The sequence below is a fragment of the Sciurus vulgaris genome (genome assembly GCF_902686455.1).
Source record: "Sciurus vulgaris genome assembly, chromosome: 2".
NCBI lineage: Eukaryota > Metazoa > Chordata > Mammalia > Rodentia > Sciuridae > Sciurus > Sciurus vulgaris.
In genome coordinates, this window is record NC_136462.1 from 1,771,648 (window position 1) to 1,784,773 (window position 13,126).

A 13,126-nucleotide genomic window follows, 5' to 3' on the forward strand; every position below is an offset into this window, starting at 1 on the left:
GGCCGGAGGACCTGGGGAGGGTCCGAGGCCCAATGCCGAGCCAGAGCTCAGCGGGGGTGGGGTGACGAGGAAGCGGGCCCATGTATGGAGGGCATGGGCCTCGGCTCAGAGCCCCCTCCAAAACACCTGACCCCGCAGGGTTAAGTCCAGGGCTGGGCTCTGGGTCTAGGTACAGGGGGCAGAGTCCAGGCAGAGGTAGCCAAAACTCACCCAGGGCAGGACCCCTAGGTAACAGGACAGAGCACAGGGCTCAGGGGACCTGAGAACAAAGGCCACCAGGCAGACCAGAGGCCCACAGGAGGCCATGTGGGGACAGGGGGCCTGTGGGCCCAGTGGGGGCCACGGTGGCACCCACCCACAGGCAGAACCAAGCACGGGGCAGGAGGCCCAGTGTCACACAGGTCCAGCAGGCCATCAGGTGGAAAGGCTCCAGGTACAGCCCCTCTCTCAGGGGCAGGTGGTGACACTTAGGGCTCAGAGCCAACTGCAAGGCTGGCTCTGCAGCCTCAGAAGCCCATCAGGAACAGGCCTGGCCTGGTCTGGGATCCTTGGTGGGGTGCGGGGGCCTGCCAGGTGGGTACCTGAGGCCGGACAAGAGACCTGCCTGATCCTTGGGGAGAGCCAAGGACAGAGGGCTTTCTGCAGGCCTGAGTCCAGCTGTGTCCAACACGGTTCACTCCGTGCCTTCTCTCTTGCAGCCAAGACTACGGCCCCATCAGTCTTCCCCCTGGCCCCCTGCTATGGGGACAAGTCTGACTCCTCAGTGAGCCTGGGCTGCCTGGTCAAGGGCTACTTCCCAGAGCCGGTGACCGTGACATGGAATTCAGGATCCCTGTCCAGTGGAGTCCGCACCTTCCCAGCCGTCCTGCAGTCAGGGCTGTACTCCCTCAGCAGCATGGTGACTGTGCCTTCCAGCACCTGGACCAGCCAGACCATCGTCTGCAATGTACACCACCCAGCCAGCAGCGCCAAGGTGGACACCAATGGTAAGGGGCCCGTCTACAGCGGGCAGTGCGCCGGGAGCCAGGCTGGTCTGTCTCCCACCTGGAGGCCTCTGCCATGCCTCTCATGCTCAGGGAGAGGCCGTGGCTGTCTCCACCAGGCCCAGGGCAGGCACGGTCCGGATGCCCCCGGCGCTGGTGTTAGGCCTGCCAAGAGCCGCATCCAAGAGCAGCCTGGCCCGCCCCAAGCCCACCCGGGCCACACACCCGCCCCCTGCAGGCGCCTTCTCTCCTCCAGACCTCAGTAACCCCCCTTCTCTCCACAGTTCCCAAGAGAGGCCCTAATGAAAAGCCGAGATGCCCACGTAAGTCAGCAGGCCTCTCCTAAGCTGCAGGAGGGGGCGGGTGCCCAGAGGAGCCCCTGGGCAGAGGGCAGACCCCCGGTGCTGACCCGCCTCCCCCGTCTCTCCCACACTAGCTTCTGAAATCCTGGGGGGACCGTCCGTCTTCATCTTCCCCCCAAAGCCCAAGGACACACTCATGATCTCCCTGACCCCCGAAATCACATGCGTGGTGGTGGACGTGAGCCAGGAGGACCCTGAGGTCCAGTTCAGCTGGTACGTGGACAACGTGCAGGTGCACACAGCCCAGACGAAGCCACGGGAGGCGCAATTCAACAGCACGTTCCGTGTGGTCAGTGTCCTCCCCATCCTGCACCAGGACTGGCTGAGGGGCAAGGAGTTCAAGTGCAAGGTCAACAACAAAGCCCTGCCATCCCCCATCGAGAAGACCATCTCCAAAAAGAGAGGTGTGAGAGGGCAGCGGGCAGGGCAGCTGCATGGGACCTCCCGATCACATGGAGCCTGGCTTGGCCCTCTGCTGCCCCGCAGTGACCTCTGTGCTGACTTCTGTTCCACAGGGACACCCCGGGAGCCACAGGTGTACACCTTGCCCCCGGCCCAGGAGGAGCTGACTAAGAACACCGTCAGTCTGACCTGCCTCATCAAAGGCTTCTATCCTAGCGACATCTCTGTGGAGTGGGAGAGCCAGGGGCAGCCAGAGCAGGACTACAAGACCACCCTGCCCGTCCAGGACGCAGACGGCTCCTACTTCCTCTACAGCAAGCTCAACGTGATCCGGAACAGGTGGCAGGCAGGGACGCGCTTCACGTGCTCCGTGATGCACGAAGCTCTGCACAACCACTTCACACAGAAGACCCTGTCCCAGTCTCCGGGTAAATGATCCTGCAAGTCCTCACCCACGAGGACACTGTCACCCGCCCTCACCCTGCCCGCGTAAATAAAGCACACAGCGCTGCCCTGGGACCCTGCAAGACTGTCCTGGTTCTTTCTGAGGCAGAGAACTCCAGGCCCACCTGGGCTGAGGGCTGTGGGTCCGGCCTGCCTCCAAGGCCCAAGTGTCAGGTTAGGGAGAGCGAGAGTCCCACATGGCCAGACCCCGAGCCGGTGTCTGACCAGCTGGCTGGGGCTTGCCCCTGCAGGGCATGAGGCTTGGACGGAGACACCCCTTCCCCAGACCTTCTCCTCAGCCCCCAGCAACTCTGGGCTGATCAGGGAGACAACCCCAGAGAGCCCCCAGGACAGGACACACAGCTCCCCATCAGAGTCTGTCCATGTGTCCTGCTTCCCTAGCCAAGGGTCTCTCTGTGTCCATGCAGGGGTAAGCCGAGCCAGGGGTATGGCTCACATCCAGCAGCCCTGGATGCGCCAAGGGAGGGGCTGTCCAGAAATCCACATGGACACTGAGCCCAGACCCGCTGGACCAACCCACACAGCACCTGCACACACATGGGCACATGCGACTCACTCAGGCCACCTGCACACACCCAGAACCAGCAAGCAGCCAGTCACCAAGCACTCACAGGAACGGGGGCCACCCACAACCCCACTCATCGTCCAGACGCTGGCCAGCTCAGAGGCCCAGCCCTCCCCTCGGAGGCACCTGCACCCAGACCCTGGCACGCCCAGGACCCCACCCCACACCAACCCCCACACACAGGCACACCCAGGACCCCACACCCATGCCGACCCCCACACACAGACACACCCAGGACCCCACACCCACGCCGACCCCCACGCACAGGCACACCCAGGTCCCCACACCCACGCTAACCCCCACACACAGACACACCCAGGACCCCACACCCACGCCGACCCCCACGCACAGGCACACCCAGGACCCCACACCCACGTCGACCCCCACGCACAGGCACACCCCCATTACCACGCGGCCGGCTCCCTCCCCAGGACCCACCATCCCTGCAGCCACGGCCACGCCAGGGACAGGCTCTGCCCCCTCTCCAGTCTCAGGGCCTGGTCACCTGTGAGCTGGCAGGGGCCACGCAGGCTGCAGAGACATCCTCGCCGGGTCCCAGGCCTCGCACTGAGGGGTGGCGCAGACAGCCAGGTGCTCCCACAGCGTCCAGGTCTCCGTCCACAGCCAGGGTGCCTGGCTGAGCCTGGGCTGCATTGGAGGAGTCGGGGCTGAGGCCCGCCTAGAGAGGGCAGCGAGGAAGCTGGCCCACCCCGCGGCCTTCCTCCTGGCCTCCCGGGGAGCCAGCCCCAGGTTCCAGCTTGGGGCCACACACTGACCCCCTCATCCCTGCCCAGAGCTGAGCCTGGATGAGAGCTGTGCAGAGGCCCAGGACGGGGAGCTGGACGGGCTGTGGACGACCATCACCATCTTCATCACCCTCTTCCTGCTCAGCGTGTGCTACAGTGCCACTGTCACGCTCTTCAAGGTCGGCCACGCTGTCCCCACACTGTCCCACGATGTGTCCCACGCTGTCCCCACACTGTCCCACGATGTGTCCCACGCTGTCTCCACACTGTCCCACGATGTGTCCCACGCTGTCTCCACACTGTCCCACGATGTGTCCCACGCTGTCCCCACACTGTCCCACGATGTGTCCCACGCTGTCCCCACACTGTCCCACGATGTGTCCCACGCTGTCCCCACACTGTCCCACGATGTGTCCCACGCTGTCCCCACACTGTCCCACGATGTGTCCCACATTGTCCCCACACTGTCCCACGATGTGTCCCACATTGTCCCCACACTGTCCCACGATGTGTCCCACGCTGTCCCCACACTGTCCCACGATGTGTCCCACGCTGTCTCCACACTGTCCCACGATGTGTCCCACGCTGTCTCCACACTGTCCCACGATGTGTCCCACGCTGTCTCCACACTGTCCCACGATGTGTCCCACGCTGTCTCCACACTGTCCCACGATGTGTCTCACGCTCTCCCCACACTGTCCCACGATGTGTCCCACGCTGTCCCCACACTGTCCCACGATGTGTCCCATATCCCCACACTGTCCCACGATGTGTCCCACGCTCTCCCCACACTGTCCCATGATGTGTCCCATGTCCCCACGCTGTCCCACGATGTGTCCTACGCTGTCCCCACACTGTCCCACGATGTGTCCCACGCTGTCCCCACACTGTCCCACGATGTGTCCCATGTCCCCACGCTGTCCCACAATGTGTCCCACCCTGTCCCCACACTGTCCCATGATGTGTCCCACACTCTCCCCACACTGTCCCATGATGTGTCCCACGCTGTCCCCACACTGTCGCACGATGTGTCCCACCCTGTCCCCACACTGTCTCATGATGTGTCCCACACTGTCCCCACGCTGTCCTGCGATTTGTCCCATGCTGTCCCCACACTGCCCCACAATGTATCCCACACTGTCCCCACACTGTCCCACAATGTGTCCCACGCTCTCCCCACACTGTCCCACGATGTGTCCCACCCTGTCCCCACACTGTCTCATGATGTGTCCCACGCTCTCCCCACACTGTCCCACGATGTGTCCCACGCTGTCCCCACACTGTCCCATGATGTGTCCCATGCTCTCCCCACACTGTCCCATGATGTGTCCCACGCTCTCCCCACGCTGTCCCGCGATGTGTCCCACACTCTCCCCACACTGTCCCACGATGTGTCCCACGCTGTCCCCACGCTGTCCCACGATGTGTCCCATGCCGTCCCCACGCTGTCCTGCAATGTGTCCCATGTCCCCACGCTGTCCCACGATGTGTCCCACCCTGTCCCCACACTGTCCCATGATGTGTCCCACACTCTCCCCACACTGTCCCACAATGTGTCCCATGCTGTCCCCAACTGTCCCCAACCCAGTCCTTCACGCTGTCCTCCACCCTATCCCTCACTCTCCCCCCTTGTTCCCATCCCATCCCCCACCTGTCCTCACACCACCCCCCACGCTGTCCCTCACCCTATTTCCCACTGTCCCCACCCGCCCCATGCTGTCCCCAGCTCCCTGGGGGCCTGTGGGCTCACTGTACTGTTTCCCAGGTGAACTGGATCTTCTCCTCGGTGGTGGAGCTGAAGCAGACAATGGCCCCTGACTACAGGAACGTGATCCAGCAGGGGGCCTAGGGCCACCCTCCTGCAAGGGGCTCAGGGCCTCCCAGACCCCCGCAGGACCACCCATCATGGCGAGCAGCCTGGCACCCAAGCTGCGCCTGCCCTCTGACCTCATCGCCCTCTGACCCTACGGCTCACCAACGCTGCCAGCCCACCCCTGCCCACTCTGGAGGACCTTATGCAGAGCAGGCTCCACCCCCAGACCTCAGTGGCCTGGACACAGACCACCCTGCCGCAGCCGCCAAGACACTGGCCAGGGCCAGCAAGGGACATGGGCACCCTCACAGGACATCCCTGCCGTCAGGGGGCAGGCCACGCAACCAGGAGGAGGCTGAGGCCAGCTTGCTGGTGTACACCTAGGCAGAGACAGCTTGGCCCTGATCCTGTCCACTCCAGCCTCCACTGCAGGGGGGACCTCTGCCACCAAAGCTGGGAAGCGCTGGGCAGACCCTCGCCAGCAGTCACGCAGATGGCCTTCTCTCCAGCCCACGCCCGGCCAGGCTCCACCCTGGCAATTCTGCAAACCCACATCTCTCTAGCTCCTGGGAAGCAGCCCCCTGTGTGACAGGGACTCTGCACGGGTCCCTCCTCTTGACCCACCCGCTGGACTCTCAGAGGTGGGATTCAACCCACAGGCACAGCAACTCGGGACCCTCTCTACAGGGGACAAAGAGGAGGCCCAGGATGTCACCTGCCATCATGGGACCCAGCTCCCACCAGGGAGACCCCTCAGAAGGACCTGGATACATGTGGCCACTGTGGGAGCCCTGGCCAGTGCTGGGCAGAGAGCCCAGGAGAGGAGAGTGGCCTGGAGCGGTTCCAGGCAGGCCAGGCATGGACCGGAGGACGCTGAGGCACCGGGCACAGAGAGGCCCAGGAGGGCCGGACACAGCCGGGCCGCAGGCAGCAGCTGGATGAGGGGCCCATCCAGAAAGCCCAGGGCCTGGGAGCCGCAGCTGGCAGGCAGTGGCAATGGACAGAGGTCCCCAGGTTCCATTTCTGCTATCGCTTCTCAGGAGCAGACACCGCGTGAGAATCCCCAGATTGGAAGAGAGACAAGCAGGCGCCCACGCCCGGGCCTGCCCACTGGAGCCGCGGGAAGCACGCAGTGGCGCGGCTCTGTCAGCGTCTCCCGCGTCTGGAGCTGTTCAGACAGTAAAACGTCCTTCGAACATCCTGTGCCTCTGGCTCTGCTGTGTCCACCAGCCCCCGCCATTCTTCACGAGGCAAGGCCACAAGGCCAGGCCAGGCCGGTCCAGCCTGTCCAGCCCCGTCTCCTTCGGCCTCACTTGCTGCCTGGCCAGCCAGTCCTGACCCTGGAAACTTCCCTACATGGGGGCATGTTCCTCCCTATCAGATGCTGCCTGTGCCTGTCCCGGTCACTCTGGGGGAGATCTGGGGAGCAGGCTGACCGAGCAGAGTGTCCCCAGCTGCCACACCAGGCAGGAAGCGTGTGTGCTGCTTGGTCAGCTCCAGCAGCCATGACAGGACACAGGCTGCCTTACACACAGTCCTTAGGGGTTGTCCCCTGTGCCTGTCTGAGTCCTGGCCTCCTCTTAAACAGACACAGTCGTATTGTATCAGGCCCACCCCGTGACCTCATCCAAATGCAACCCATTCCAAGGTCCTGGGGCAGGAACCCAGCATGTGGGTGTGGAGGGCACAGCTCAGCCCACAACCACCCCAGCCTCCTCACTGGAAGTGCCATCCCAGCCTGACATCCCCAAAGTCCCAGCATTCCAGCATCAGTCCCAAGTCTCAAGCACCCCAAACCAGGTCAGGTATGACCCGCTCTGGGGCCGACTCAGCCCCCGTGGCACCTGGGTGCCACGAGCAGCTGGCAGAGGCACAGAGGTGGAGAGGTGTTTGCAGAGACCAGTGAACACACCCTGGTGTCCAAGGGCAGGCCAGCAGAACAGGGAGCTTCCACTGCAAGCCCAGCCCTTCTCCCCTTCCAAGAGAGAGAGGGAGTGGGGAGGGGCAATGGGGCTCTGCAGAGTCCAGGAAGCGAAGAATTGCCAGGGCCCTCAGTGTCCACAGACGAGGCCAGCTGTGTCTGGGCTGGACCAGGTCAACATCGGGCTCTGTCCTCCCACAGGGGTGGGACTCAGCCCATCCTCCCGATGAGACACTGCAGAGGGGGACTCCCTGGTCCTGGAAGGATGCTCCTGGGCCGTAGCAGGCGTGGCATCTAGGGACAGAGCAGACTCGGTCAGAGGCCTTTCCAGAAGAGCCTCTGCAACCAGAGGCCCTGGGAGCTGCAGCGGCACATTCTGTCTGCTTTCCCAGGAGGGCGTTTAGGGGCCAGGCCTCCAGCTGCTGGAAACTGCTTATTTGGGTCTTGGTCGGGAAGGGTGGCCTCCATGGGGGAGAGTGGCATTCTGCCCTGGGCTCGGGGCTGGACACACGCCAGGGGCGCTGCTGCCTCGGGAGCCACACAGGGAGCAGGAGGCCAAGACAGGTGTGGGATTTGATGCCAATGCCCACTGAGAACCTGGGCCTGGGCTGGGCATGCTGGACAGTTCTCCCAGGCCTCAGAACACAGTGTCGGGTGCAGGAGGCAGAACTTGGGCTGAAGGGCCACAGCCAGTCCCAATCCCAAGGAGAGCATCTTGGGGCCACCAGAGGGCCACCCAGGCCAGAGTGGGACAGCAATCCTCCCTCCAGGGCAAGCAAGATGGAGAGCTCTCCCCAGGGCACCGCAGGCTGGCTCCTTCCCACCACCCTGAGTGAAGAGCAGGCCTCTGGACTTCTGCCTTCTGGGGCCTTCAGGAACTCCTGGTCTGCAGGCAGGGAGGGTGCAGGCCACTTTTCCTAAGAGTGGATGGCCCAGCCAGGCTGAGGAATGGAAGGCCAGGACAAGGACAGGCACCGGTCACTCCTTGGCCAGCAGGCTGAGGGCAGGAGAGAATGCTTCTTGTAGAACCTGCCTCCCACAAGTGGCAGAGGCTCCTGGGCAGAGGTGGGGCCGTCCCTGAGGTCCCCGGCCCCATTCCTGGCTCTACCTGAACCAGTATGGTCAACAGGGCCTTGGCCTAGAGCCTAGGACCAGCCTGGCCCACGTCCTCAGCTACGGCATGCCCTGAGAGCTGCCTGGTCCACATGGAAGTGACCACTCCCACCCGGCTGCTCACCCGGGGCACAGGACGGTGGGCTCAGTCCACACCTGCCTCCTCTTCCCCCCGTCACCTAACCAAGAGCCAGACTGGCAGGGGCCACCCTTCCCTCCCCTTGCCTGTCCTGCCTCCTGGGTCCCTCCCCTGGACCAACTGTCAGCCTTCAGCTGCGTGGGCCTCCCAGGGGGCCCCAAGGTCCTTCCAAACCTTGGCTGACCCCACAGTCCTGCTTCTGGACAGGAAGACCCAGAACAGACTGCCCCAGCCCTCCAGGCACCCACCTCAGGCCTCCCTGACCCTACACCGTGTGACCCGGGTCGGCCTCCGGCTGCCTCCTGAGGCCCCCACGCCCTCAGCTCCCGTCCTCCTCCCGACCTTCCGGGTCTCTCAGTGTCTGCGCACCTGGGCACAGGGACCCCCTGTCCCTGCAGCTCAGGACCAGCCAGGCTCCAGGCTGTGCCTCACTGGGTGTCCCTGAGCCCACTCAGGTGCCCTGCCCTGACACTCACTGTGTGGTTTCCACGCGGGACATCGATCTGTGCACCTGCCGGGTGATGCACGTGGTGCGATGTCTGCATGGGACACTCAAGTGACATCACGGGGTGATGTCCAGCACAGTGTCCGTGTGTGTGTATGTGGTGTGGCATCCTTGGTGGGCCCAGAATGCAGAATGGACGTGTGGACCTGGAAGGAGAGTGGGGCCCTTGGGCATGCTGACCCGGAGGTCCCTGGACCTGGAGTCCACAGGCCTCACCCACAAACCCAGCGAGTCACAGGGCAGCGGGTTGTGCCCTGGTTGGACCGAAGAAGGACTGGTCAACCGGGGGTGAGGGGGCAGAGTTTGGACCTGCAGTCCACTAATACCCAGCATGGGGCTGCTAAAGCTCCTTGGGCTCTCAGCAGAGGACAAAAACCAAGGACAGAGGGCCAGGCCAGGCTGAGGAGGACAGGACCGGGCTCCAGGAGGCAGTGGGGACCCTGGGACCCACCGAGCCTGCAAAGGCAAGGCGAGGACTAAGCATGAGACCCAGCTGGGCCCCCGAGGCCCTCTGAATGTCACCTCCAGTTCAGAGCTGAGTCCCTGTGCCAGGGGAGGAGCCTGACTAGACACCCATCTGCCCCACGTGCCCAGCCAGCCCCCCTCAGAAACTGCACTCCACCCCACGCAGTCCTGACAGCCCACCCGGTGGGCGGACCCGCCCACTGTCTTGCCACCCCCACAGCAGTGCCTGCTAAGAGGACACAGCCCCAGCCAGTAAGGGGGCCCCAGAGAGCGGGAACCCAGCGCCATCCCCCTCACGCAGGCCAGAGCCAAGCAGAGCCCACGGACAGGCAGGCCCTCGGGGACAAGACTGCACTCTCCACCTCCCGGGACCACGGCACATGGAGGCAGGGAGGTCCAGGTCAGGAGGACACAGGACCCCAAGCCAGCCAGGCACACTGCCACACGGGGCCCTGCAGAGGACACACTCACCACCCACACAGGGCCCTTCAGGGGACACACACGCCACCCACACAGGGCCCTTCAGGGGACACACACACACCACCTGGGCCTGTCACAAGACACACACGCCCACCACTCTCCACACCAGGACCATCATGAGACACGTGGGCGCACAGGGCCTTCCTGTGACACCCACCAGCCACATAGGGACCATCATGAGACACACGTGGGCACACGGGGCCTTCCTGTGACACCCACCGGCCACATAGGGACCATCATGAGACACACGTGGGTGCACGGGGCCTTCCTGTGACACCCACCGGCCACACAGGGACCATCATGAGACACACGTGGGCACACGGGGCCTTCCTGTGACACCCACCGGCCACACAGGGACCATCATGAGACACACGTGGGCGCACGGGGCCTTCCTGTGACACCCACCGGCCACACAGGGACCATCATGAGACACACGTGGGCGCACGGGGCCTTCCTGTGACACCCACCGGCCACACAGGGACCATCATGAGACACACGTGGGCGCACGGGGCCTTCCTGTGACACCCACCGGCCACACAGGGACCATCATGAGACACACGTGTGCGCACGGGGCCTTCCTGTGACACCCACCGGCCACACAGGGACCATCATGAGACACACGTGGGCACACGGGGCCTTCCTGTGACACCCACCGGCCACACAGGGACCATCATGAGACACACATGGGCGCACGGGGCCTTCCTGTGACACCCACCGGCCACACAGGGACCATCATGAGACACATGTGGGCACACGGGGCCTTCCTATGACACCCACCGGCCACACAGGGACCATCCTGCAACACACAGCCATGTGAGCCTCACAGAGGGTCTCACCTACCACCTTCCATTCCTGCCCCCAGCGAGCCCTGGAGAACAGGGCCGCAGGGTGGCCGACAGGCTCTCTAGGAGCACTTCAGAGCAGAGCAAGCAGGAATGCTGGCCAGCCCTGGTCTGCTCCACGCCTGGCCTCCTGCCCTCTGGACACAGGCAGGGTTGCTGGGGACACAGGCCATCATGGGAGAAGAGTCTTCACAAAGCAATATGATCTTGAGAATGAAGATTTTTCAAAGATTTTATTGTTTATTGTATTAAGTAAGGCTTGGTAGCCAGTTCAGAGTAGAACTCAGCACCGCACTCACATAACAGATGGGATTGGAAGGTGAGTTCATGAGCGGATGCAAACCTGGTTGTGTCCATGGGCACCAAGGAGGAGTCAGCTGTCCTGCTGCCGCTCCAGACAGAACAGGTATTGCTGTCCATCTCTGTAGCACAGGAGCCGTAGAGCAGCTCAAGGACTAGGAACAGCACCACGCGCCACAGAGCCCGGGAGTGTGCAAGGCACAGCCTGCTTCCCACTGGGGCTCGAGCCGCCCCGTCTGTTTCTGTCGTTCACGTTTCCATTAACATGTGACTGGTGAAGGTAGATCCGGGATGTATGGAGAACACCTACAGATCAATTAGAAAATCCAAGTGGCTCAATGAGGACTAGGCATGAGAACCACAGGGTTCACAAAGATCTCCAACTGCCACTGGGCACACAGGACATTGAACCACACTCGTCACCAGGGAAACAGAAAAGAAAAGCCACGAAAGAGGGAGCAGCTCCAACTCCAGTGACCCCGTGGCTGACAGCACTTGTGAGCCCTAGATAAACTGTCAAATGCCTGGCCCAAAGGTACTGGAGCATGACCAGTCCCTGGAAGGGTTTCTCCTGTCTGATGTCACCCCAGACACAGCTGGTGCCACTAGAAACCAAGCAGAAGACTGCAGACTTCCCTGCCAGAGGAATCCAGGACAGCAAGCACTTCAAGAGCTGCTGGAGATGAAGGGGAGATGTCCATGAAAGAAAGGAGCCCCTGAGGGAGCACCCATGCATGCACGTGAACTCCACGCATCCTGGTCCAATGCCTTGGCTGTGCCTTTGCAGGGGATACTTGCAGGGTGAGCAGAAAGGCACCCCTGTGAGGCTGGGAGTCCTGAGACGCAGCACAGTCAGCACAGGGCAGTCGAGACTGCCTCCAAGCAGCGATCATCACCACCATCAATACTCTGCCAAGGAAAGGTCCAAGCGCCACCGTCGGTACTACACGTCAGCTGCAACATATGTGAAGAAAATGAAAACGAGACCCACACTCAACAGGAAAAGCAGTTCTTGGAGATCAGGCTTAAGATGAGAGAAACAGACATATCACAAGGACTTTGAAGAAGTCTCTCATCAAAGACTTAATGGAAAACATTACCATAATGAGTGAATCAATAGGGACTCTCTACAGAAAATATTTGTAAGAAAATATTGAAAATATTCTCAAGAAATAAATTAAAGTTCTAGAACTAAAAAACAGTGAAATCTTTTAAAAATGTGTTGCTTGACAGCTGGTTGGAAAATGCATGAGAAGGTCAGGAGATTTGAAGACATAGTAATAGAAATTCTTTTGAATCATCCAAGGAACAGAGAGAAAAACACTGGGAAAAAATGAAGAGATTCAAAATCCCATAATTCAATATGAAGCTTTCTAAATTTGTGAAATTGGAGTCACAGATGAAGATCAGAGAAAAAAATGGGGCAGGAAACATCTTCAAAAAAATACAGAAAAAGGTTTCCACTGTGCAGAAAACACCAACTTACAGATTCAGAATACCAAGAGAGGTGCTGTGGTTCCTCACCCCATCTCTCCAGGTTGCTGGGACCAGAGGAAAAGAGAAAGTCTCGGAAGCAGCTGGGGGGACAGATCAGCTGCTGCCCCTGGAAAATGTGGCAGCCAGAGGGGACAGCTGACCACCCTAATGGAGTGCAGGGAAGTGATCCACCAGAATTCCCTTTCTAGGGAAGATGCGATAGGAACTTGGGAACAAAGAAGAGAAATGAGTCTCAAAGGAAGCACCCAGGAGACCTGAGCACACGCCCCAGAACTGCACCCTGGGCCTCTGCCCAGCACGTGGGGCTCCCCCTGCCCGCCTCCAGCACCAGCCCACACCCAGCTGCTCTCCCCTCTGGAGGCGGCTCACGTTCCCCGCTGAACGTGCACTCACTTCCTAAGCCAAGCCCCGCCCTGCCCCCGCCCGACCTTGCTGGAATTCCTCTCCAAGGACATCAAGGCTCCCAGGGGAGCTCCCCTCTCCGGGCTCCTTGAAGCCTTCTCCTGTGACAATACGTCTTCCAAAAAA

General features: G+C 61.7%; 2 gene segments (V, D, J or C); both read left to right on the forward strand.

Annotated features, from left to right (window-relative positions):
* The window catches only part of LOC306653293 (immunoglobulin alpha-2 heavy chain-like), a 460,569-nt gene that overhangs the window by 428,161 nt on the left and 19,282 nt on the right, over window positions 1–13,126 (forward strand).
* On the forward strand, window positions 1,398–2,274 carry LOC306653297 (immunoglobulin heavy constant gamma 2-like). The segment is given in 2 exons: window positions 1,398–1,749; window positions 1,861–2,274.